The sequence below is a fragment of the Palaemon carinicauda genome, chromosome 43 (genome assembly GCF_036898095.1).
Source record: "Palaemon carinicauda isolate YSFRI2023 chromosome 43, ASM3689809v2, whole genome shotgun sequence".
In the NCBI taxonomy this organism is placed as follows: Eukaryota; Metazoa; Arthropoda; class Malacostraca; order Decapoda; family Palaemonidae; genus Palaemon; species Palaemon carinicauda.
The window spans coordinates 39368014-39395268 of NC_090767.1; the positions used below are offsets into that span (position 1 = coordinate 39368014).

General features: G+C 45.2%; 2 long non-coding RNA genes and 1 other non-coding gene across 5 annotated transcripts in view; 1 reads left to right on the top strand and 2 right to left on the bottom strand.

Moving 5' to 3' along the window:
• LOC137633413 (uncharacterized) overlaps window positions 1-27255 on the bottom strand; it is a 326557-nt gene that overhangs the window by 14941 nt on the left and 284361 nt on the right. The gene's annotated exons all lie outside the window — the stretch shown is intronic.
• LOC137633948 (uncharacterized) overlaps window positions 9846-27255 on the bottom strand; it is a 238936-nt gene continuing 221526 nt past the window's right edge. The window contains exon 2 of the long non-coding RNA XR_011042377.1: window positions 9846-10029. This is a non-coding gene — a long non-coding RNA (uncharacterized lncRNA). The remainder of the gene's footprint in view (window positions 10030-27255) is intronic.
• On the top strand, window positions 11151-11308 carry LOC137634049 (5.8S ribosomal RNA). Its single transcript, XR_011042444.1, has one exon. It is a non-coding gene; the product is annotated as a 5.8S ribosomal RNA (ribosomal RNA).

A 27255-nucleotide genomic window follows, 5' to 3' on the forward strand; every position in this document is an offset into this window, starting at 1 on the left:
GGCCCAAAGATATGGACCTGGCCGCCGCGCCACCAGGCCGGCCGGCGGCGGGGCTGGTTCATCCGAGCCAGTCCGAAGGTGAGTGCCCTTGCAAAGAGAGAAAGTCAATTGGGAGGTTGTCGCGCCAGGCTCGGCGGCAAGTACGACGACTACGGCCCTCCCCCTTTCTCTAATAGAGATCATCCCACGGCCCAGTGCGCCGTACGGCAAACCGCCTCAACACGACTTGCGTAGAAAGTCGGGGTGTCGTAAGGGGTAGAGCAGCGAGCAATCCCAAACAAGCTGCGATCCTCTTAGATCCTGCATTGACCGGCTCACGGTATTATCCTGTTCGTCGCGGGCGACTGCCAGTGGTGACGGGGGTGGCAGCAGCGGCAGCTTGGCCTGCTCGCCGCCGCCTCCTTCCCGCCGGCTGTTTTGCTGCGCGATTCCCTTGTGCTTTAAGGACATCTCAATGTCCCCTACCTCCGAGTTGAGGGTGTTGTCCGAAGTCGCCGGGTCGAGCCACTAGGCCAGAACCAGCCGCAGCCCCTGCACCCCTACCTCTATAACCCAGCGCTTTGCTCGCTTTAAACTAGGAAGAGGTGGTACAGATGCGGACGAGGAGCTGCGGCGGCAGTCTAGTGGCTAGGCGGGGCGTCCCAACAGGGGGAAGCTAAGTCTGCGATCGCAGGCATTCGCGTCGGCCGACTTGTGAGGCCGACAATTTGCTTTTTGAGTTGGCCCAGTCAGTCAGTGGCTGTGGCGTGCTCCAAGCCATTCGGTTCTGCCCGATATAACAGTCTTGAAGGAGGTGCCAGGGACGCGGCAACGAACGCACTCCCGCACCCAGACGGAGAGACGAGGCTCTTGGCAGTGTCCTAGACGTTGCGGAGGTCCGGGCAGCGCGCACACAAGCTGTGCCAAAGTGGCCGTGGCTATAGCCGAGAGAGGGCTATTGGTTGGTTAGCGCTAAAACCACCTTCTTTCCGGGATTCATGTAGGGCAGTGCAATAGCACATGCTCAATGCAGCATGAAGAGCCGAAATTTCCTTTGCGAGAGAAGGCATTGTGGTTGAGTCTGCGACTCTATGTTCCCCTGGCCGAATCCTTAGCAACACCTGCAGATGTTGGTGCAGCAACAATTGCAGCTTCAGCAGTAGGAAGTGCATTAGTGCTTTTGAGAGAGAAGGCAGCGTACCTTCTAAGTTGCTGTGTGCTTGCGGATGTAGGGCTTTGTGGTCTCGAGTCCGTCTGTCAAAACCCGGAACAACAAAGACTGCAGTACAACCGCCTTTGTGAGACAAGTTGTTGTACATAGAGCTGTGTGCTCTTGTCATGGAGGCCTGGAAGCGAGAGCAATCCCGTGCTTAGTGATCTCTAATCCTGGTAGTTGCCCCTAACTGAACCCCTGAGCAGCACCAAAAGTATGGTCACCTTTGCGGCAGAAGTCTATGTGCTGGAAGGTATGTGCTCTTGGTAGTAGGTATCATGAGTGGTAGTTTGGATCCTTGAAGACTGATAGGATGTGCCCCTGGTTAGGCACCCCAGTCTGAAGCCTCAGCGACTACTACTGCAGCAGCAGCAGCAGTTTGAAGCGCACGAGTGCCTTCGAGAGAGAAGGCAGTGCTTCCTTGGAAACTGTGAGAAGGCTAAATTTGTTCCTCGGTGCTGCCCCTATGTGAACCATTGAGCAAGCACCCAGCGTACCACCGGCTTTGCGAGCCAAGTAGGGTTGCTGTGAGGTGTATGCACTTGGTAGTTGTTTGCACGAGTGGAACTTCGAATGCTGTGGATTTTCCCCAGTCTGCTGCTGCTGCAGCAGCAGCAGCAGCAGCAGCTTGAAGAGCATGATCGCCTTTGAGAGAGAAGGCAGTGCTTTTTTGGTAACTGTGAAAAGGCTGGTTCCTCAGTCTTGCCCCCATGTGAACCCTCGAGCAAGCACCAGGAGTACAGTCGGCTCTGCGAGACCAGTCGACGTGCTGTCAGGCGTGTGTTCTTGGTAGTAGTTTGCGCGAGTGGGACTTTGCAACTCTGAGGACTGTGATAGTATGTGAGCCTGTGGACTTGCCCTAGCAGCAGTTTGAAGAGCACAATTGCCTTTGAGAGAGAAGGCAGTGCTTTCTTGGTAACTGTGAAAAGGCTGGTTCCTCAGTCTTGCCCCTATGTGAACCCTCGAGCAAGCACCAGGAGTACGGTCGGCTCTGCGAGACCAGTCGACGTGCTGTCAGGCGTGTGTTCTTGGTAGTAGTTTGCGCGAGTGGGACTTTGGAACTCTGAGGACTGTGATGGTATGTGAGCCTGTGGACTTGCCCCAGTCAGAAGCCTTAGTGACTACTGTAGCAGCAGCAGCAGCAGTTTGAAGAGCACAATTGCCTTTAAGAGAGAAGGCAGTGCTTCCTTGGAAACTATGAGAAGGCTGGGTCCTCTGTCCGGGCCCCGTCTGAACCCAGAGCAGCAGCAGCAGCACGATCGCCTGTGCAACGTGAGCCGGCGTGTGTACAGCTGTATGCTCTTGGTAGTAGGTCACTGGGCTGGGACTTTGGAGCCATGGAAACTGTGAGAAGGAAGGTTGGTGCCTCAGGCCTGCCTCCGTCTGAACCCAGAGCAGCAGCAGCACATACACCCGTGCAGCAGTGTGGCTTTGGAAGTGGGTCGTGTGGGTGGGACTTTGGAGCCATGGAAACTGTGAGAAGGAAGGTTGGAGCCTCAGGCCTGCCCCTGTCTGAACCCAGAGCAGCAGCAGCACATACACCTGTGCAGCAGTGTGGCTTTGGTAGTAGGTCACTGGGCTGGGACTTAGGAGCCATGGAAACTGTGAGAAGGAAGGTTAGTGCCTCAGGCCTACCTCCGTCTGAACCCAGAGCAGCAGAACATACGCCCGTGCAGCAGTGTGGCTTCGGTAGTAAGTCAGTTGTGTGCAGATAAGACTTAGGGACCATGGAAACTATGAGAAGGAATTTTTTTTTTCAAAGGGGCAGAGGAAGGGACAGTGAGATTCTTCTTCTTCTTCTTCTTCTTGTAGTTGTTGTTGTTGTTGTTGTTGTACACTATTTTACAAATGTTCTTGCTTCTTCTTCGTAAGCAACACCATAATGAACACCTGTACACTATTTTACAAATGTTATTCCAGCAACACCTGTTTTTTTAATAAATAATAAATAAGAATAAATAATAATGATACATAAAAAATAATTAATAAAAAAATAATAAAAATAAATAATAATAAATGATAATACTAAATAAGAATAAATAACAATAAATAATAATAATTAATAAATAGTAATAATAATAAATAATAACAAATAAAAAAAATAAAAAACAATAATAATGAATTATAATGAATAAAAAATAATAATTAATAAATAATAATAATAATGAATAACAAGCAACACCTACTTGTCGAATGATAATACAGAAGTTAATCTTACTTGCCACAAAGCTCTGATTACTGTAAACTATTTTACAATTATTATTCCAGGTATGACTAGCTCTAGTTTCTTTCTCATAAGCAACACCTGTTCTTGTTCATAATGAACACCTGTACACTATTTTACAAATGTTATTCCAGGTATGACTAGCTCTAGCCTCTTCTTCGTAAGCAACACCTGTTCTTCATAATGAACATCTGTACACTATTTTACGAATGTTACCACCTGTACACTATTTTACAAATGTTATTCTACGTATGACTAGCTCTAGCCTCTTCTTCATAAGCAACACCTGTTCTTCTTCATAATGAACACCAGTACACTATTTTACAAATGTTATTCCAGGTATGACTAGCTCTAACCTCTTCTTCATAAGCAACACCTGCTTGTTGAATGATAATACAGAAGTTAATGTTACTTAACACAAAGCTCTGAATACTGTACACTATTTTACAAATTTTATTCCAGGTATGACCAGCTTCTTATTCCTAACATTGTTTTAAGTCAAAATTATTATTATTATTATTATCATTATTGTTGTTGTTATGCTGGATAAAGGTTGAACAAATCTAAGTAGCTAGCCTACCAGATTTAAGCAAAATTTCATCTCTCCCTGAAAAGTAAGGGTTAGGTGGCCTTCCAAGGCAACCTAGACGGTAAAATGCTGGATACTTGGTCAAAAAGTGTAGTTTGGGTCTTCACCCCATGAGTGAAATAAAAAAAATCGCTGGCGGGTGTGGCCCTTTCGTCGGTGTTAAGCATTATTGTTCCTGACATATACAGGAGAAGGTGCTTCTAAGTAAAAATTTGAAATTTTGTATAAGGTTCCCATAGAGTTTTTTTTTCTAAGTATCTATACAACATTTTTCATTTCTGTGGCTGAGGGCTTGATAAAACCAGGGCAAACAGTGAGAAAACCAAATGCTTGCCTGGTATTCAATGTAGATTCCCTTGTTGTAAGCATACAGAGCCCCAGAACTGAAAGAAACACGGACCATATCAGGGGAAAAGAGCTTGTGAACTTGTGGAAGTTTGGGAGAAAATTTTGAAAAACAAGAGGTGACCTGATTTTTGTGTAGAAATGGCGTGGAGAGAGCATTGTATCTGTTGGCGAGGGTGGTCCTTTGGTTGGTGGTAATGTCCATTGTTCCTGACTAGCCGATTGGAGATTAACAAGTTTCAAGCAGTCCAGATGATGCCATGCATTAATCCATGAAGAGCGAGAGTTAACTGAGAAATTGCCTGGATTCTAGTAGTTGTGGCCATGTCGAAGCCTTGGTGAGGGGTGCATATCCTAGGAACTGAGAAAAAAACATGGACCATACCAGGGACAAATGGCTTGTTGTGGCGAAGGTGAGGGGTGTAGAGGCTGAGAATGGAGATAAACGCAGAACATAACAGTGGCAAAGAGCTTGTTGAAGGGTAGACAGCCAGAGGACTGAGATTGATTGATTGATTGATTGATTTAAAGTTTTCAGGCATCCTGACATCTAAGGTCATTGACGCCGGTAACATTTAATTTATGTATACAAAAAATAAAAAATAAAATAAAATGAAAAAAAAATACAATTTAATTAAAATCATAAAAGTTGAATGTCATAAAAGTTAAATATTTTTCAGAAGACCTGCTTCTGAAAGAAATCTAAAAATGCCACTTGCATGGTAGGACACATCATTTCCAAGAATCTTGGCAAGGATGAACCTGCCACCCTCACCTCGAGCCTCAAACAAATATCTATTCCGCAAGATGTTATAATTGGGGCATTCGGTCAACAAATGCCTTACTGTTAGAGGTACTGAACAGTCGTCACAATACGGTTGCTGTTGGCCCTTCAGCAGAAACTCGAGTGTGACCAATACGGAGACGACAAAGAGACGTCTCCCACTTTCGGGGCATCGTATTATACCTCCAAGGAGATATGTCATTTGTTACCTCTCGCATTTTATTCCCATCTAGGCCATTCCATTGCTGTTGCCATTTATTGCAAACCAATTTCTTGATGTCAGGTAAGAAATCATTACAGGGAATGGGATACCTTCTTGGCAGCAACTCGGATGCAGCCTTCTTAGCCAGTGAATCTGCCTTCTCATTCCCACACACACCTACATGTGCTGGAACCCAACAAAATTGAACTGTTACACCTCTCCGTCCAATAATAAAAAGCCATTCTAAAATCTTTAAAACTAAAGGGTTATTAGAATTAAAAACTTCTATAGCTTGAAGGACACTCCTTGCATCACTAAAAATTGTAAAATTACCCTCCTTCTCCAACGCTATTTTCTCAATAGCGGTTAATATGCCATACAGTTCGGCAGTAAATATGGAAGCGGTCAGAGGAAGTGCACCTCTACAATTAAAACCATTACTATGTACTCCAAATCCAATGCCAGCATCAGATTTGGAGCCATCAGTATAGATAAAAGTTGATCCTCTATGTTCTTCAACATGTTCATTAAAAAGAGACCTGGCTTCTATGTCTGACATATTCTTCTTATCTTCAATAAAATATTTACAAAAAGATATCTCTGGTAACTTCCATGGAGGCGTTGATGATACCTTGAATGGAAGTACCTGTACCTTATTTCTAATTATATCCAGACTATTTAATAATCGTTTCACCCGAAAGCCAAAAAGTTGAGGAGATTTTGGGTGCAACTCAAAGTATGATGCCTGTCTTACAAGGCTTGCAGTATGAAAGGCTAGAGAGTTAAGGAGTCTTTGCAATCTAAACCAATACCGAATAATGGAAGACATTCGGTAAAGGTTTAGAGGTAACTCTCCAGTATCAACAAGGAGACTTGGGATAGGCGAGGTTTTAAAAGCTCCAGTAGACAATCTAAAACCTGCATGATGTTTCGAGTCTAATATTTTTAACCGGCTTGGGGTGGCTGAAGAATATATTTCAGAACCCATAACTAATTTTGGAAAAAATCAAGGCCTTGTATAATTTTAGAATAGTATTGCGGTCTGCCCCCCATGATGTATGGGACAATACTTTTAAGATATTCAGAGCTTCAACACATTTAGCTTTTAACGCTTTTAGGTGAGAAACCCATGTAAGCCTACAATCAAATATCAAACCTAAAAATTTAGCTTCTCTTGCACATGGTATCAAATTGACCTTTAATGTATATATCCGTGTCTGGATGTACTCCCCGGATACGACAAAAATGGACAATGGTAGTTTTACTTGTCGAGAACTTAAATCCATTCATGTCAGCCCACTGGATAATTTTATCAATAGAGAGTTGGATTTTTCTCTCAACCATTGCCATTCTAGTGCCAGCAAATGATATTGAGAGATCATCCACAAATAATGTTGAGAGAACATCCTGGGGAATGGCCGAGGATATCCCATTAATTGCTAGTGCAAAAAGGGTTACACTCAGCACACTACCCTGAGGAACTCCTCCTTCCGGGCACTTACTCTCTGATAGAGTTCCCCCACTCTCACTTGAAAAACTCTATGTGAAAGAAATGCCTGAATAAATAGTGGCGGCTCTCCTCTCAATCCCAATTCATGAATGGTTTTAAGAATACCATACCTCCATGTGGTATCATATGCCTTTTCAAGGTCAAAAAATACTGTAACATGGTGCTGTTTGGAAGCAAAGGCTTCACAAATAGAAGACTCAAGTCGTATCAACACATCAGTCGTTGAGTGCATTTTTCGGAATCCACATTGAATCGGTGATAAAATACCTTTCTTTTCAAGGTACCACATCAGCCTTGCATTGACCATCTTCTCCATGATTTTACATAAACAAGATGTCAATGCAATAGGACGATAGTTTGCTGCTAAAAACTTGTCTTTACCGGGTTTTAAAAAGGCTAAAATAATGGCTAGTTCCCAAACACTTGGGTAACTATGATCATGCCATATTCTTTTAATAATGCTTAAAATAAATAGCTTTGTATTAAAATGTACATGTTTAATCATTGCATATGGAATTCCATCGGGTCCAGGGGCTGTATCGTTGCAATGAGCAAGTGCGGAATCAAATTCTCTTTCAGTGAAAGGAGAATTATACGACTCTTCCCTCCTTGTTGCAAAATTTAAAATTTTCTTTTCTTCAGTGCTCCTACACTGGTGACCAGGGGCTCCTTCACACTTGCTGGATACATTTGAAAAATGATTAGCCAGGGCATTGCTAACTTCATTTGCTTCAGTTACATACTGGCCATTCACCTTCAACACTGGTGGTGGGTTGGGGGTGAATTTGCCAGCTATCTTTTTTACTTTCCTCCACACAGAAGATGGTGGTGTTCTACTGTTAATGGAGGAAACAAAAGACATCCATGACTGGCGCCTTGCTTCTTTCATGGCACGACGGAATTGTGCTCTACATTTCTTGTACATAGTTAAATTCTCATCAGTTCTGCGTCTACGCAATCGTGTTAGAGATCTTCTTGTGGCTCTGTGGAGGGCAGTTAGTTCTGAAGACCACCACGGGACTGGTCGTCGTTTGAATAACCCTGTTGTTTAGGGAATTGAATTGACTCCTGCTGTATGGAGAGTTCCATTCAGTAAGTCTATGGCATCATCGATATTTTCAACTTGTCCTGCATCCCCCTCAATTTCGCTTAACTCACGAAATTTATCCCAGTCCGCCTTGTCAAGATTCCATCGTGGCGATCCCTGTAAAGGTGGACCATTGTTGGTGTTTATGATTGGTGCATGATCACTAGTATGCCAATCATCTAATGTTCTCCAATCGAAGTCGACAGAGGACTGAGAGTCTTAAAGCTGTTTAGTGGAGCCCCATACTGCCTGGTCCTGTGGTTTGGTGTGGTGTGTGTGTGTGGGTGTCTCATGAGAGGTACAACAGGTCCACTGTTGTGGCCCGAATAACGGTAAAGTCGTGGAGTCAGTGCCAAGTCTCTCGTTAGCCTTGGCAGGCAGACTGTGGTTACCGCAGCTGCTGATGGCTCCCCATGCGACCGGTGGCAACTGAGCATTGAATTCGTTCCCTTGTCCGAGCGAGGGTTGACAATGTAGGAGAGCGATGCGGGGGGGGGGGGGGGGCCTTGCGAGAGAGGCCCTCCCCTGTGTCGTGTCTCTGAGAATGAGAGGTGGGTCTGGTTTAGCTCTGCTCACACTAGCCAGCGATGAGACAATGTTTTTGTCGCTGGCCAGCACAGTAGAGTTGACTGGCCTCCTGTTGGAAAGTACTTAGAACTTGTGGCAATGAAGGGTTCCGCTTTGCTTGAGAGAGAGCAGCAGCCCCTTGATTCAGAGATAGGAGAGCGAAGGAAATAGGCCGGGCTCCTGCCTGACTCGTGTCCGAACTCGCCCGCAGTAGGTCTGCAACGGCTGCGGCTGTGGCAGTGGCAGCGGCTGCGGCTGTGGCAGCGGCAGCGGCAGCAGCAGCCGTCTCGTCTTTGCGAGAGAAGACGGCGGCGGCGGGGTGCAGTAGGACACGATCTTTGGGACGTGGATCCCGGCCTTTAGAGAGAAAGATCAAGTAAGCAAACTACCTGGTTGATCCTGCCAGTAGTCATATGCTTGTCTCAAAGATTAAGCCATGCATGTGTCAGTACAGGCTGCTCTAAGGCAAAACTGCAAATGGCTCATTAAATCACTTATCATTCATTTGATCCAAACCTACAACTCGGATAACCCTGGTAATTCTAGAGCTAATACGTGACCAATACAACTCCGACTGGAAGGGAGGAGTGCTTTTATTAGTTGAAAACCAAGCGGGCCTCGGTCCGTTCAGTTTACTGTGATGACTCTGAATAACTTTGTGCAGAGGGCACGGTCTCCGCACCGGCTCCGTATCTTTCGAGTTTCTGCCTTATCATGCTGTGGATTGTAGGCCATGCGCCTACAGTGGCTGTTACGGGTGACGGAGAATCAGGGTTCGATTCCGGAGAGGGAGCCTGAGAAACGGCTACCACATCCAAGCAAGGCCGCAGGCACGCAAATTACCCAACCCCAGCTCTGGGAGGTAGTGACGAAAAATAACAATGCGGGACTCTTCCGAGTCTGCGTAATTGGAATGAGCACACTCTAAATCCTTTAGCAACAACCAATTGGAGGGCAAGTCTGGTTCCAGCAGCCGCAGTAATTCCAGCTCCAATAGCGTATATTAAAGTTGTTGCGGTTAAAAAGCTCGTAGTTCGAGCTCAGTTCCGGACTGGCTGGGGAGGTCACCGCCCGGTGCTTCCCCGTCAGGCTCTGAACAGCTTCCGTGAGTGGAAGCCAAGCCAGTTCTGCCGGGGTGCTCTTCACCGAGTGTCCCGCGCGGCCGGCCAGTTCACCTTGAATAAATGAGAGTGCTCAAAGCAGGCTACTCTCGAATACAATGCCCGAATGTTACCTGCATGGAATGATGGAAGATGATCTCGGTTCCATTTTCTTGGTGGTGGGAGCCAGAGGTAATGATAAAGAGGGACTGTCGGAGGCATCCGTACTACGACGCGAGAGGTGAAATTCAGTGACCGTCGTAGGACGAACAACAGCGAAAGCATTTGCCAAGAATGTCTTCGTTGATCAAGAACGAAAGTTAGAGGATCGAAGGCGATCAGATACCGCCCTAGTTCTAACCCTAAACGATGCTGACTAGCAATTCGCCGTCGTTATTCCCATGATGTGGCGAGACGCCCCCGGGAAACCTCAAGTCTTTGAGTTCCGGGGGTAGTATGGTTGCAAAACAAACTTAAAGGAATTGACGGAAGGGCACCACCAGGAGTGGAGCCTGCGGCTTAATTTGACTCAACACGGGTAACCTCACCAGGCCCGGACACCAGAAGGATTGACAGATTAAGAGCTCTTTCTCGATTTGGTGGGTGGTGGTGCATAGCCGTTCTTAGTTGGTGGAGTGATTTGTCTGGTTAATTCCGGTAATGAACGAGACTCTGGACTACTAAATAGTGGACGGGCGTTTTGGTGCATGGGCCCCGTTCGACACAGTCTTCTTAGAGGGATGAGCAGCGAGTATAGCTGCAGGAGATTGAGCAATAACAGGTCTGTGATGCCCTTAGATGTCCTGGGCCGCACGCGCGCTACACTGAAGGGGTTAGCGGGTTGTCCTTCTCCATGAGGAGCGGGAAATCGCGTGAAAACCATTCGTGATAGGGATTGGGGCTTGCAATTGTTTCCCATGAACGAGGAATTCCCAGTAAGCACAAGTCATCAGCTTGCATTGATTAAGTTCCTGCCCTTTGTACACACCGCCCGTCACTACTACCGATTGAATGATTTAGTGAGGCCTTCGGACTGGAGGTCTTGGACTGGGGCGGCGGGTTTCTCCCAGCAATGGGGTTCCGCCAACTCGCCTGGACGGGCCAGAAAGATGTCCAAACTTGATCATTTAGAGGAAGTAAAAGTCATAACAAGGTTTCCGTAGGTGAACCTTCGGAAGGATCATTACTGATGGATGGCTCGGCTGTGCTGCCCTGGGGTGCACAGAGCCAGATGGAGAGCTAGTGTGGGGCTCTAGAGGTGGTTTTTGGTGGAGGGGCAGTCGGTACAAAGACGTCTCGAGGGCTGCGGAGCCACAGTTGTCCGCGTCGCCAGAGAGGAGGAAGAGGCGGCGATGCAGTGCGGCACACTTTAGGCGGGGTTACGCCGCTGGCCGGAGACGACGTCGAGTACTACTGTCCCCGTAGTGATGGTCGGAGAGAGAGAGAAGCACGGCCATCGGAGGAGGGCCCGCCGCGCTGGCATGTCCGTGGCGGGCCGTGATGGAAGTCACGCTTACCCCATGTTTTTGTATTATATTTCCAATTTGAACAACTTCTAATGGTGGATCGCTCGGCTCCTGGGTCGATGAAGACCGCAGCAAAATGCGTGTCGGCATGTGAATCACAAGATTATGAGATGCATAGACCAGTTGAACGCACATTGTGGCGAGGGCACTGACCAGTCTTTGCCACTCCCGGACGAGTGTCTGTTAAGCATCCATCCCGGTGAAGGGTATTGCTGCGGCAGGCCCTGGCTGGCAGCGGCGCCGAGTGTGCGGCCCCCGGAGAGAAGGGGGCCGGCCGCGCCGCTGGAAGGGGCGGCCGCGCCGCTGGAAGGGGCGGCCGCGGCTACCGTGAGCCGTGGCGAGATGGGGATGTCGGGCCGGCGCCCACTATTTTTGTGGGCTGGCGGTCCATTCCCTCTAGTGTGAAATGTCGCCGTGTCCCTGGACTGGGACCCACTGCTGCTGTCCGGCTGGCTGCTCCCAGCTGGCGGCGGCAGCGGCACAGTGGAATGGTGTCTGGGACTACAGTGGACGATCCTGCTCTCAGGTGAAGAGAAGCAGAGGCCATCCAGGGTGCCTATCCTGAGTGCCTAATCAGCGTTCGGGTCTTGTCCCGGGCCATGTTTCGTGGCTTCGTGAGAAGGAAGCAGCATCTGTTTGAGTGCCAGGCTCATGGCCAGCTCCTCCTGCCATCTGTGTCTGTGCGAGAGCAGAAGATGGAAGGACGACGGGCCAGGGCCGCTGGTGCACTCGGGCGGGTGACGAGACTGGCCTCATCCAGAGAGAGCGAGAGCAGTGGGTCGAAGAGAATCATTTTCTTTCGAGCGCTGCTGGGAGGGACCCCGTCCGTTGGTGCGAGGGAGGAAGGAAGGAAGGAAGGAAGGAAGGAAGGAAGGAACGAAGGTGAGCTGTTGTCCGGAGGACGAAGCGGGAGAGAAAGAGCGCCTATTGAGGAACGGTGCTGCCCTTGGGAGAGAGGGTGCCGTCGACACGGAGAAGTAAGCAGGTGGCGCAGCAGCAGCAGTAGCAGCGAGTAGTAAAGCAGCTACGGCTACCGCCGCCCCTGCACTGCCCTGGGGAGCGGTCACCGCCGGACGGACGGAGTCCTTGCGAGAGAGGACGACGACGTCGGTCTAGCCGCTCTGCCTGCTGCTGGCTGCAGCAGTCGCCTGCACTCCGAAGAATGAAGGCCGCTCCTCCGCCTCAAAATCCGAGGACGACGCCGCTGGCTGATCCGGATGTCCTGCTCCGTCTCGGCCCTGGAAGACGCAAGTTTTTGAAGACCTCGTCCGCGGGGAGACAACCCGCCAAATTTAAGCATATTAATAAGCGGAGGAAAAGAAACCAACCGGGATTCCCCGAGTAAGGCCGACTGAAAGGGGACCAGCCCAGCGCATAACCTCGCGGTCCTGTCAAGGGGTGTTGCGTTTCGGTGCATCCGTACCGCTCGAGCTGCTCACCGCCTAATGAATGAATGAATGATTTAAAGTTTTCAGGCATCCTGACATCTAAGGTCATTGACGCCGGTAACATTTAATTTATGTATACAAAAGTAAAAAATGAAATAAAATAAAAGATTAAAGAGTATTCAATTAAAATCATAAAAATTGAATATCATAAAAGTTAAATATTTTTCAGAAGACCTGCTTCTGAAAGAAATCTAAAAATGCCACTTGCATGGTAGGACACATCATTTCCAAGAATCTTGGCAAGGATGAACCTGCCACCCTCACCTCAAGCCTCAAACAAATATCTATTCCGCAAGATGTTATAATTGGGGCATTCGGTCAACAAATGCCTTACTGTTAGAGGTACTAAACAGTTGTCACAATTCGGTTGGTGTTGGCCCTTCAGCAGAAACTCATGTGTCAACCGAGTGTGACCAATACGGAGACGACAAAGAGACGTCTCCCATTTTCGGGGCATCATATTATACCTCCAAGGAGATATGTCATTTGTTACTTCCCTCATTTTATTGCCATCTTGACTATCCCATTGCTGTTGCCATTTATTGCAAACCAATTTCTTGATGTCAGGTAAGAAATCATTACAGGGAATGGCATACCTTCTTGGCAGCAACTCGGATGCAGCCTCCTTAGCCAGTGAATCTGCCTTCTCATTCCCGGACACAGCTACATGTGCTGGAACCCAACAAAATTGAACTGTTATACCTCTCCGTCCAATAATAAAAAGCCATTCTAAAATCTTTAAAACTAGAGGGTTATTAGAATTAAAAACTTCCATAGCTTGAAGGACACTCCTTGCATCACTAAAAATTGTAAAATTACCCTCCTTCTCCAACGCTATTTTCTCAATAGCAGTTAATATGCCATACAGTTCGGCAGTAAATATGGAAGCGATCAGAGGAAGTGCACCTCTACAATTAAAACCATTACTATGTACTCCAAATCCAACGACAGCATCAGATTTGGAGCCATCAGTATAGATAAAAGTTGATCCTCTATGTTCTTTAACATGTTCATTAAAAAGAGACCTGGCTTCTATGTATGACATATTCTTCTTATCTCCAATAAAATATTTACAAAAAGATAATTCTGGTAACCTCCATGGAGGCGTTGATGATACCTTGAATGGAAGTACCTTATTTCTAATTATATCCAGACTATTTAATAATCGTTTCACCTGAAAGCCATAAGGTTGAGGAGATTTTGGGTGCAACTCAAAGTATGATGCTTGTCTTACAAGGCTTGCAGTCTGAAAGGCTAGAGAGTTAGGGAGTCTTTGCAATCTAAACCAATACCGAAGAATGGAAGACATTCGGTGAAGGTCTAGAGGTAACTCTCCAGCATCAACAAGGAGACTTGGGATAGGCAAGTTTTTAAAAGCTCCAGTAGACAATCTAATACCTGCATGATGTATCGAATCTAATATTTTTAACCGGCTTGGGGTGGCTGAAGAATATACCTCACAACCATAACTAATTTTGGAAAAAATCAAGGCCTTGTATAATTTAAAAATAGTATTGCGGTCTGCCCCCCATGATGTATGGGACAATACTTTTAAGATATTCAGAGCTTCAACACATTTAGCTTTTAGCGCTTTTAGGTGAGAAACCCATGTAAGTCTACAGTCAAATATCAAACCTAAAAATTTGGTTTACGATACACATGGTATCCGTTGACCTTTAATGTATATATCCGGGTCTGGATGTACTCCCCGGATACGACAAAAATGGACAATGGTAGTTTTACTTGTCCAGAACTTAAATCCATTCATGTCAGCCCACTGGATAATTTTATCAATAGAGAGTTGGATTTTTCTCTCAACCATTGCCATTCTAGTGCCAGCAAATGATATTGAGAGATCATCCACAAATAATGTTGAGAGAACATCCTGGGGAATGGCTGAGGATATCCCATTAATTGCTAGTGCAAAAAGGGTTACACTCAGCACACTACCCTGAGGAACTCCTTCTTCCTGGCACTTACTCTCTGATAGAGTTTCCCCCACTCTCACTTGAAAAACTCTACGTGAAAGAAATGCCTGAATAAATAGTGGCAGCTCTCCTCTCAATCCGATTTCATGAATGGTTTTAAGTATACCATATCTCCATGTGGTATCATATGCCTTTTCAAGGTCAAAAAATACTGTAACATGGTGCTGTTTGGAAGCAAAGGCTTCACAAATAGAAGACTCAAGTCGTATCAACACATCAGTCGTTGAGTGCATTTTTCGGAATCCACATTGAATCGGTGATAAAATACCTTTCTTTTCAAGGTACCATATCAGTCTTGCATTGACAATCTTCTCCATGATTTTACATAAACAAGATGTCAATGCAATAGGACGATAGTTTGCTGCTAAAAACTTGTCTTTACCGGGTTTTAAAAAGGCTAAAATAATGGCTAGTTCCCAAACACTTGGGTAACTATGATCATGCCATATTCTATTAATAATGCTTAAAATAAATAGCTTTGTATTAAAATGGACATGTTTAATCATTGCATATGGAATTCCATCGGGTCCAGGGGCTGTATCGTTGCAATGAGCAAGTGCGGAATCAAATTCTCTTTCAGTGAAAGGAGAATTATACGACTCTTCCCTTCTTGTTGCAAAATTTAAAATTTTCTTTTCTTCAGTGCTCCTATACTGGTGACCAGGGGCTCCTTCACACTTGTTGGATACATTTGAAAAATGATTAGCCAGGGCATTGCTAACTTCATTAGCTTCAGTTACATACTGGCCATTCACCTTCAACACTGGTGGTGGGTTGGGGGTGAATTTGCCAGCTATCTTTTTTACTTTCCTCCACACAGAAGATGGTGGTGTTCTACTGTTAATGGAGGAAACAAAAGACATCCATGACTGGCGCCTTGCTTCTTTCATGGCACGACGGAACTGTGCTCTACATTTCTTGTACATAGTTAAATTCTCATCAGTTCTGCGTCTACGCAATCGTGTTAGAGATCTTCTTGTGGCTCTGTGGAGTGCAGTTAGTTCTGAAGACCACCACGGGACTGGTCGTCGTTTGAATAACCCTGTTGTTTTGGGAATTGAATTGACTCCTGCTGTATGAAGAGTTCCATTCAGTAGGTCTATGGCATCATCAAAACTTTCAAACTGTTCAGCTCTCCCTTCGATTTCGCTTAGCTCGGAAAATTTAACCCAGTCTGCCTTGTCTAGATTCCAACGTGGCGATCTTTGCAAAGGCGGACCCTTGTTGGTGTTTATAATGATTGGTGCATGATCACTAGTATGCCAATCATCTAATGTCCTCCAATCAAAATCAAGAAGGCAGTTAGAGCTTGCAATTGAAAGGTCAATGCATGACAAAGTACCTGTCTGAACATGGAAGTGTGTGGGCTCTCCTGTATTAAGGAGTCCCACATCCTCATTCTCCACAATTGATGAGATAATATTGCCCCTTGTGTTGGCCAAAACATCACCCCATAAAGGATGTCTACCATTAATATCTCCCAGTAAGAGAAAAGGTTGAGGGAGTTGTTGAATGACCTCTGCTAAATCATCATATAAAATATTATCATTTGGAGGTAAGTACAGAGAGCATATTGTACAACAACTGCCTGCAGGGTTGTACGTATAGACATGGGTATTTGGGGAACATCTCGACGAATGTACATGAGACTTCCGCCATGGCTCCCTGCTTGTTGATTATATGGTGTTCTATAGCTAACATACTCTCGAGGACTAGGAGTGTTAGAATCAAGCATACTTTCCTGTAGACATACAATTATGGGGGATTGCTCGTGAATTAGGAGCTTAAGTTCTTCATATTTCGCCCTCAAACCCTGACAGTTCCATTGCAAAATGGAGGAGAAAACTATGGATTATTTCTGATCTAATGCTATTTCCCGGTGGTTTTATTAGAGAGGGTCTTGATAAATATGGTTTTTTGTTTGTGCTTTTCTTGTTGTCCTTCTGATCCAATTGTTGAGGGGGATGGTGGACCTCAACTTGAATTTCTGATTTATTTAACCCTGGATAGGTACTCTCCTCGGACACCCCTTTAAGGGTATACTCGGATGCGAACGACCCCGACGGCAAAAAAAATTCTTGAAAAATCAGTTTTTGCAGTAACCTCCTTTTTTCTTTTGCCAAAAAAAACTTCAATGAATGCTTAAAACAACTGTAAAGATAAATACTACTCATCTGCAGAAAAGCTATTTATTATAAATATTTTAAAAAATTAAGTAGAAAATAAAAAAGACCTGACATAAAAATTCATAAAAAAAAGTTTATACATATATACACAAATACTTTTAGGAATTGATTCTTGAATGTTTAGGACACATCTTGATGTATTTTGGATGAAGTCAGACCCATGGAGGTGAAGATCTGAAATGAGAAAAAAAGGGTAACTTTTTTTGGCCAAAAAAATTTGTCCAAATTTCATGAATTTTTTTGGGTACCCAAATGAAATAGGAAGTGGCTAATTTTTTTAGGGAATAAACATATGTTATCCTAAAATAGAAATATGTAAAAAAATCTTCATTATTTTGTAAATTACATTTATATCAGGGGCCATATCTAAAGGTAATTTTTTGAGTACTTAGAAATTTCGTAAAAAAATACATATATTTAATATATAATATGATATTTATGCAGGTAAAAATATACCAAAATATCACAAATTCTATAGGGAACAAGAATATATATCGATAGGGCAACTTACGCTTCGGATATGTCCACAAAATGGCCGCCAACCACACTGACTCAGACTCCCTAATCTGCCACTTGAAATGTAGGAAGGGTATGTCAATTTCAAGGTGTTATTTACTAATCTAATTATTATTGGATATGCATAAAAATTGTATGGTGGGTTGCTGGATAATTGTCGATTATTTTACGACTATAAAATTAAAATTCTGACCCAAAAAAATTTTTTTTGAAGGGAAATAAAATCGAAAAAAAAAGGTAAAATATAATATTTTAGCTAAAAAAATTTGATGATATTCAATCAAAAAAGAAGTAAACAAAATTTTCCGACAAATAAACATCTAGAGGAATCATTACTCTGTGATAGTTCCTTAGTACGTAGTAATTTTGTAAGAATTGGGAAAAAACGAAAAAATGGCAATCACCGGAAAATCGAACACATACCTATATATACGCCATATCTGGCTAAAAAAAAGATAGGCATGGGTAGCCAGATCATCTAGAAACACTTTCCAACACTATAAAAATATAAGTTTTGCGACACTACTTGCCAATTCCTTACGGTAACATGACTAAGCAAAAAAATGCAAAACAAATAAAAAGGGGCACTCGCGGAAAAATGGCTAACATTCTAATATACGGCATTTCAGAAAAAAAAAATTCAGCCACGTACTAGGCAAACCATCAAGGCACATTTTCCGACAAATAAACATCTAAATGAATCATTACTCTGTGATAGTTCCTTAGTACGTAGTAATTTTGAAAGAAATGGGAAAAAACGAAAAAATGGCAATCACAGGAAAATCGAACACATACCTATATATACGCCATATCTGGCTAAAAAAAATAGATAGGCATGGGTAGCCAGATCATCTAGAAACACTTTCCAACACTATAAAATTATAAGTTTTGCGACACTACTTGCCAATTCCTTACGGTAACATGACTAAGCAAAAAAATGCAAAACAAATAAAAAGGGGCACTCGTGGAAAAATGGCCATTCTAATATACGACATTTCAGAAAAAAAAATTTCAGCCACGTGCTAGGCAAACCATCAAGGCACATTTTCCGACAAATAAACATATAAATGAATCATTACTCTGTGATAGTTCCTTAGTACGTAGTAATTTTGAAAGAAATGGGAAAAAACGAAAAAATGGCAATTACAGGAAAATCGAACACATACTTATATATACGCCATATCTGGCTAAAAAAAAAAGATAGGCATGGGTAGCCAGATCATCTAGAAACACTTTCCAACACTATAAAATTATAAGTTTTGCGACACTACTTGCCAATTCCTTACGGTAACATGACTAAGCAAAAAAATGCAAAACAAATAAAAAGGGGCACTCGTGGAAAAATGGCCATTCTAATATACGACATTTCAGAAAAAAAAAAAAATTTCAGCCACGTGCTAGGCAAACCATCAAGGCACAGTTTCCGACAAATAAACATATAAATGAATCATTACTCTGTGATAGTTCCTTAGTACGTATTAATTTTGAAAGAAATGGGAAAAAACGAAAAAATGGCAATCACAGGAAAATCGAACACATACTTATATATACGCCATATCTGGCTAAAAAAAAATAGGCATGGGTAGCCAGATCATCTAGAGACACTTTCCAACACTATAAAAATATAAGTTTTGCGACACTACTTTCCAATTCCTTACGGTAACATGACTAAGCAAAAAAAATGCAAAACAAATAAAAAGGGGCACTCGCAGAAAAATGCCCAACATTCTAATATACGGCATCTCAGATAAAAAAAAGACATGCACGTGTTAGCCCAACCATCAAGGCACACTTTCTAACACATAAACATGAAAAAAAAATCAATAATATACGGCAATTCCTTACTACGTAGTAAATTTTTACAAATATTGAAAAAAAAAACAGAAATTGGCAACCGCAGTTAAATACCCAATATACCAATAACTACGTCGTATCTGACAAAAACAAAATCACGCATGGGTAGCCAGATCATCTAGACACACTTTCCAACACTAAAAAAGCAAAAGTTTTACGACACTATTTGGCAATATCTTACGGAAAAATGACTTGGCAAAAAAATGAAAAAAAATGAAAAAGGGGCACTCGCGGTAAAATGCCCGACATTCTAATATACGGCATCTCAGATAAAAAAAAAGACATGCACGTGTTAGCCCAACCATCAAGGCACACTTTCTAACACATAAACATGAAAAAAAAAATGAATAATATACGGCAATTCCTTACTACGTAGTAATTTTTACAAATATTGAAAAAAAAACAGAAATTGGTAACCGCAGTTAAATACCCAATATACCAATAACTACGTCGTATCTGACAAAAACAAAGTCACGCATGGGTAGCCAGATCATCTAGACACACTTTCCAACACTAAACAAGCAAAAGTTTTATGACACTATTTGGCAATATCTTACGGAAAAATGACTTGGGAAAAAAATGAAAAAAAATGAAAAAGGGGCACTCGCGGTAAAATGGTCCTCGTGGTGATGAACGACATTTTAACTAAAAAAAAAATCATGCACATGGTAGCCGAACAATCCACCAAGACTTTCCACAACTGATAACCTATACAAGTTGCACCATTCTACGACAATTTCATAATACGTAATAACTTTGATAATTATGCAAATTACCTTAGAAGGGTAAACTCGGTCGCGCTCGACCCCGACACGTCTCAGAAATCGGGGAAGGAGTACAGCTACAGCAATGCACATCTGGACACTACTAGAGCGTGTAGGGGAGACACCTCCTGCAGGTCGATCACCCACAAATTCAGTCACGGGGGTGAGTCACGTGAGAAAAACCTGTTTTTTTTTGACGCTCGGGGTCGCGAACGACCCATCGTACCTATCCAGGGTTAAATTGTCTTCTGGGTGATCAGAAACATCAACAGACAAAACATCATATTTATTTGATGTCATAACTTTAATATTTCTTATGGAAGGGGGTGAGAGAGATGGAGGTCTCTCTCTTTTCCTATTTGTAGGTGGTGAGGATCTACCAGGGTTTTGCACCTTCCCTACCACAGGTGCACCTGGTAACTTTGTTTCGGGTGGAACCTCCATCAAATCAGGCAAGGACATGGCCTGAGAGAGGTTAGTACTATTGCTGGTAATGGGGGATGAAGTTTGTATAGAAGTGGGCAGTGTCGCAGTTTTAATACTCAGTGGCAAAGCCTTGGAAGGCAATATGCTTACCTTGTCACGTAAAACTTTACTATCATTAGATGATGTATTTCTTTTCTTGGAATTACTGGCAGCACTATGTGGGTTCGATGACTCCTGTGGTATATTTTCTCTTGATTTCAGTGCCTTTGCATAGCTGTTTGGTTTTTTCAGTAGTCTTTTGGCAAGTCCTACACTTAAGTGTTCTACACTGGATTTGTTGAGGGCTGCTTCTTCAAACTTATAAATCTCACAGCTCCTGTCAGTTGACTTATGGTTTGAATTGCAATTCAAACAGCTGGGCTCAAGTGTACACTCTCCATGATAAGGACTGGCATAGATGCTACACATTTTTTCATTTTTACAAACTTTAGAAGGATGTCCAAATTTGAAACATTTGAAGCATTGTAAGGGCTTTTGTTTAAAAGGTCGAACTTTTATTCTTTCATTTTCAATATCGATGTGGAAAGGCACATCAGCATCCTGGACAGTAAGGATAATCATTGACGTCCCAGGAATCTTATGCACTTTCCACACTGTTAATGGGCACATGGCTAGTATTTCCTCTTCTGTAAATTCATACAGATCTTTATTGAAGACTACTCCCCTTCCGTAATTAAAGTTTAGGTGGGGTTTGACATCTAACATATCCTCATCACTGCTTGTCATAAGGTTAGACAGTATTACTGATTGCGTGTATGATTTTGCATGGATTAGGAAGCTATTTTTCCCAAAGCGAGATATATCACCTGGTGCAATGGTTCCTACCTTTTTCTGAATTAGTTTGCTAATTTTAAAATAATTCCCATTACTCCCTTTAGGCTCAGCAACAAGCCACATTGGTGGTTTTGGCTTTCTTTGGGGAGCATAGCTAAATCGATATCTTTCTCAAACCAGTCAGCAGGTCTATATACATCCAAACTGTTTGGTATCTTATCACATAGGGCACCCATGACATTTAAGTTATTAATTTTGATATCATTGATGTTACATATTGCGTTGAATGCTTCTTCATGATTGTTATAAGTTATCCATGAATGCCATTTTTCATTTTCAAGTTTCATTCTAATTTCTTTTATCACTCCATAGCATCTAAATGCTTTATATATCATATCATAATCAGTATTTATTGGAATTTGGGTAACATGAAGGATTCGGAGTTTCCGTTTGTTACCCGACTTAATTGGGTTTAAAACATGAGTAGAGGGGTCCTTTTTTGTTCCTAGGTCGTCAACAGAATTTTCCTTAATTGAATTAGCAGAGGTCGTCAACAGTGCCGGGGGAGAGTCAGCGTATCCAAGGGATGGGGGTTCGTTACTTAAAAAATCCATTAGACGAGAGAGAGAGAGAGAGAAAAGGGTTAGTTTGATGTACCTGCTCGAGAATGTTAGGCCATCACACATCAGAAAGGAAATTTGCACTCTCCACTATCGGCACAATGAGAGTATACTTCCCAGATGGTCCACTCCATACCTTACCCGAAGGATAGCATCAAAACAGATATAGAGGCACAGGTGTAAGCTGAACCCGCCTGTTAGGACTGAGACCAAGAAATTATGGAATCATCCTCCTCATATCTGTAATGACGGGCTTCCGGCCAAAAGCCAAGAGTCCTACCCCAAGCATCCGATCCCCCTGGATTCCGAAGGCCCAACACTTGAGAATAGTTCCGCCAAAAAGGTCCAAACCATCTTCGGGATGGCTGAAATCATCCAATACTCTCACATATAGCTTTGAGTGCAAACACCTCCCAACCGTGACACCTCCTCCCACTCATCAAAGCAGGCAGCAATAAAGGATGTATGAACATCCCCGCCGAGGCTACAATAGATGTAGAAACATCCAAGCCATAGGGAAAAAAAAATATATATATATGTACATAATATATACACATATATAATGAGGGAAATTTTTCTCATAGAGTTTGGAAAGCAAGACGAAAGAAAGTTCATGAAATTAGGATAAGGTCGAAGTAATATTGAGAAAAAGAAAAAGGTGAAAGAGAGAAATTTAGATTCGAACTGGGGGAGCAATTTCCCCAAGTTCGAGAGCCCTCTTGCCCGTCACCAAGTTTCAGCACAGGAATGAAATGCCGTGCTGAAGCTCAATGACTTCATCAAGGTATTCTCTCATTAAGAGGGAAGCCAAAGGAAACTCTGGTGGAGGTCCGAAGCAGTTCTGACGTGAAAATCGATTGTCAGAGCTGGGTATAGGGGCGAAAGACTAATCGAACCATCTAGTAGCTGGTTCCCTCCGAAGTTTCCCTCAGGATAGCTGGCATTTACAGAGGTGAGTTTCATCCGGTAAAACGAATGATCAGAGGCCTTGGTGGTGCAATGCCATCAACCTATTCTCAAACTTTAAATGCGTGAGACGTGGAGCTTGCTTGAGATGTGAAGCTCTATGATGCAAAGAATCAGAGTGCCTAGTGGGCCACTTTTGGTAAGCAGAACTGGCGCTGTGGGATGAACCAAACGTACGAGTTAAGGGGCCTAAAGGAATGCTAATGTAGACACTACGAAAAGGTGTTGGTTGCTATAGACAGCAGGGCGGTGGCCATGGAAGTTGGAATCCGCTAAGGAGTGTGTAACAACTCACTTGCCGAAGCAACTAGCCCTTAAAATGGAATGGCGCTCAAGCATTCTCCCGATACTCGGCCGCCGGGGCACTGTTTTTGGCGCTGAGAGAGGCGCTGTGGAAGCCCCGGCGAGAAGGAGGGTCGCAGCGGTGAGCTTCGAAGGGACTCGACGTGAGCCGGCCTGGAGCCGCCGCTGGTGCAGATCTTGGTGGTAGTAGCAAATAATCAAGAGAGAGCCTCGTTGGCTGATGTGGAGAAGGGTTCCATGTCAACATCAGTTGAACTTGAGTGAGTCAGGCCTAAGCCCAAGGATAAAGTTCCTGTGTCCCATGTGATCCCAGGCCTCTAAACGGAGAGAATAATGTTTAGTAGGTCTCCTCTGCTGGCAGCGTGGGCCGGTGGCCGTGGGTCCGAGCGAGAGAAAGAAGAAGCGAGACCCGCGCCGCGGCGCTCCACCAGCGAGGGACCGACTTGTCATCATCATAGATACGAGCTGAAAGGGATGCAGTGGCGAAGGGGAATACGGTAATGATTTCATGACCTGTGTTCGGACGAGCCCGGTGTCTGCCTTTGAGGTGGAGGCCGGGTCAAGTGTGTGACGATTCCTGGCAACGGGATCTGGCTTGTGTCCACTGGCGTCTGGTCCGGGGGAGAGTTTTCTCTTCTGTTTTAGGCCCCGTGATCCCCGGAAATCCTATGAAGCGAGAAGGGGGTGATGGTATAGCAAACCACACGGTGGCCGTAGAGCGACACAGTTCTTGTGTCGTCCCGTGCAACAACGCCAGTCCGTGAAAGATGCAAGTGAGGAAGTCACACGGGTACGAGTCCGGGGCGGGTGCGGGTGGCTGGACCTCGTGGTCGGCGCCCCGCTCGCCCGTGGTGACCCTGTTTCGACACAGACTGTACCCATCTCCGCATCAGGTCTCCGAGGTTTGAAGCCTCTAGTCGATAGATGAATGTGGGTAAGGGAAATCGGCAATTTTGATCCGTAACTTCGGGACAAGGATTGGCTCTGAGGGTCGGGCCAGTCGGGCCTTTCCGGGAAGCGGGTGCGGGGTGTCTCGGGGGGCAGGACTGGGCGAGGTCTTGTCGGTTGGCTTCGGCTGGCCGGCGGACCGAGCTCGGACCTCGCTGACCGGGTGCCCTTCCGCGGAACGGGCAAGGTTCTGCAAAGTATAATCGCGTCGAGACTTGGGGCGGAGCGCGGCTCTCGGGCCGTGCGAAGCCCCAGACGGAGACGTGTATATATTACTCCGGCTGGCAGCCTAGCGACCAGCTCAAAACTGGCACGGACACGGGGAATCCGACTGTTTAATTAAAACAAAGCATCGCGATGGTTATGGCTGATGATGACGCGATGTGATTTCTGCCCAGTGCTCTGAATGTCAAAGTGAAGAGATTCAACCAAGCGCGGGTAAACGGCGGGAGTAACTATGACTCTCGACCAAGGCGACTCTCCCCCGCCGAGCCCAGGCGTGAGTGATGAATCTTTATCTTTTAGTGAGAGTGAATGTAACACCTCGGATGAAGATATAATGGCAGAGGAGATAGACTCTCTGAAGGATGAGATATTTGGAAGGAGAGTAGTACCGAATAGGATTAACAGGAACGGGAGGCAACATCAGGAAGGGAGTTTGCCCCGTTCAGTAAGAAGGAGGCGGGAGTTTGCAGTGACACAGAGGGGCTGGGATAAGAACCGCAGCCGTGTCGCTCAGAATGCTATCCTGAAGAAGGATCCTCTAGCTAGGCCCACCTTCCCGCAAGGGACGGTGGACTTCTGGACCTCTCTGTTCGAGAGGCCAAGTCCTGCTAGCACGATCTGCTTTACCCCACATGTCCAAATGAGCACCGTTGTAGAACCCGTTAACATCGATGATGTGAAATGGTGCAAGTCTAAAACAAATCTTAAGACCTCGCCGGGCCCGGACGGCATAAGAGCTGCCGACTTTAGAGCGGAGAATGACGATCTGGTTGTCGACCTGTATAACAAGATCTTGTTGTCCAGGATCGCGACCAGACACTGGGCAAAGGGTAGAACCACCCTTCTGCCCAAAGTAGACGTCCCCCTCGAGGCCGGGGACTTTAGGCCAATTACTGTGACCTCTGTAGTAACCAGGGGGTTGCATAAAATACTAGCTAAGCGTTTAGCTGAGCGCATCCCCTCCTCTGCCCGACAAAAAGGGTTCAAGGCAGAGGAGGGAGTTAGTAGCAACCTCCTGTTGCTGAGGGAACTGATAAAGCAGGCAAAATGCGAGTCAAAGAGCCTCTATGTTGCCTTCATAGACTTCAGAAAGGCCTTTGACTCCATTGGTCATCCAGCCCTGCTGGACACCATGAGAGGGGCTGGGCTCAGTGACGACTCAACTGAGTACCTAAAGAACTTCTATACAAACATCAGCACTAGCGTTGCTGGCAAAGACATGCGAATAACGCGAGGCGTAATGCAGGGGGATCCACTGTCTCCCTGTTGTTTAATATTGCCCTCGATTATGCTCTCTAAACTCCCTGAGGGTGTAGGTGCCACCCTCAGAGGAGAGACAATTCAGTATCTGGCATTTGCCGACGATATTGTTGTGGTCGCCCGAAACCGTAATGGTCTAGGGTTATCAATCCAGAAGCTTCTCGACCATGCCGGGAAGCTGGGCCTTGAGCCAGGCCTAAGAAAGTGTGCAACAGCGGGAATCGTCGGTGACCAGTCCAAAAAGACCTGGTACGTTGATTCCCGTCCCTTCATGTATGGTGACGAGACGATCCCAGCCACGAGCCCCGATGGATTCTACAAGTACCTTGGGGTTGAAGTCGGGCTCGTGGTAAACATGAATGGGACCAAGCTGATCGGGAAGGCCAAAACCGAACTGGGGAACATTCAGAGTGCTCCTCTAAAGCCTCAGCAGAAGTTTTGGGCCTTAAAACACGTGCTAATCCACCGGCTTAAACATCTAGCCTTATATGGACTGGTCAAGAAGTTCCACCTGAGGGGTGTGGACAATGAGGTTAGGAAGTTCACCAGGAGGTGCTTGCACTTACCTGGTGACACTCCTCTGCCAGCATTCTATGCAGGAACAGCGACGGGGGGCCTAGGTTTATTTAATTTTACCGATGGCATCCCCAAGAGCCCTGCAGGATTGCTATGATAGACTAGCCAGGTCTCCGGATGCCCTTGCAGCGGAGGTGGCTACGGAGCTGGCTCAACATCACCGTGCCCCAGTTGTCACAAATTGGGAAGAGAGACTGTACGCCACGGTGGATGGATGTGGCCTTAAAGAAGCTAAACTTGGACTTCGTCCAGGTTGGCTGGATGCCGGGAGCCGGCTGATGAAAGGGGGCACCTACTGCAATGCTATCAAACTCAGACTGGGAGTCCTGACGACCCTAGCTCGGAGTGTGAGAGGCAGGCAGCAGAGCAGCCACTGTGATCTAGGCTGCAACGCCCCCGGAACCCTGCACCACATCCTTCAGACGTGCCCAGCGGTTTAACCGTGGCGTATTAAGAGATATGACAATGTAAAAGGGTTCATCAAGAAGAGAGCAATAGATGCAGGGTATGACGTGCTTGATGAACCCCGAATATCAACCACTCAGGGGTTGAGGAAACCAGATCTTGTAATCTGGAAAGGGTCCGAGTCGATGGTCATTGACTGTCAAATTAATGCAGATGCGAATGTTCGACCTCTAAACTTCTTTGATGACGCCAAAATCGCGAAATACAGCAGCGAGTGCATCAAGAAGGCCGTACAAGAGCTTGCGGGGACAGTACCCTCAGCGAGTGCAATAACTGGTAACTGGCGAGGAGTGCTGTCCAGAGGTACGATAAGCTTATGCCAGGAGCTCAAGATAAGTAAGAGTGATCTCGACTTGTTGTCGGTGAAAATCTTGGAAGAAGGACTTGGCATCTATGCCAATTACATGGGTATGTCGGGTGGGGGGGACATATCCTAGTCCCGTTGGCCATGGACGTAAGCTTGACCGCTTGACGTTCCTCCAAGAGTATATCCTGTTGAGTGGAGATAACGCTGGTAGTGCATGTAACCTATTCAGCTACTCTACCACCTTGTAGCACAATAGGAAGAGAGATTAACACAAATGAAGAAAACCTTCTGATGTGTTAGTCGGCTAAACTATGACTCGGCAAAGACGACGCGTTCGCTGACTCCGAGCCGCTACGAGTTATAGATTGCTAGCGATCCACCTCCTTGTGGTACCTGCCGGCAACCCATTTTATGGGTCCAACGGATCGCATGGAGGACTCAAC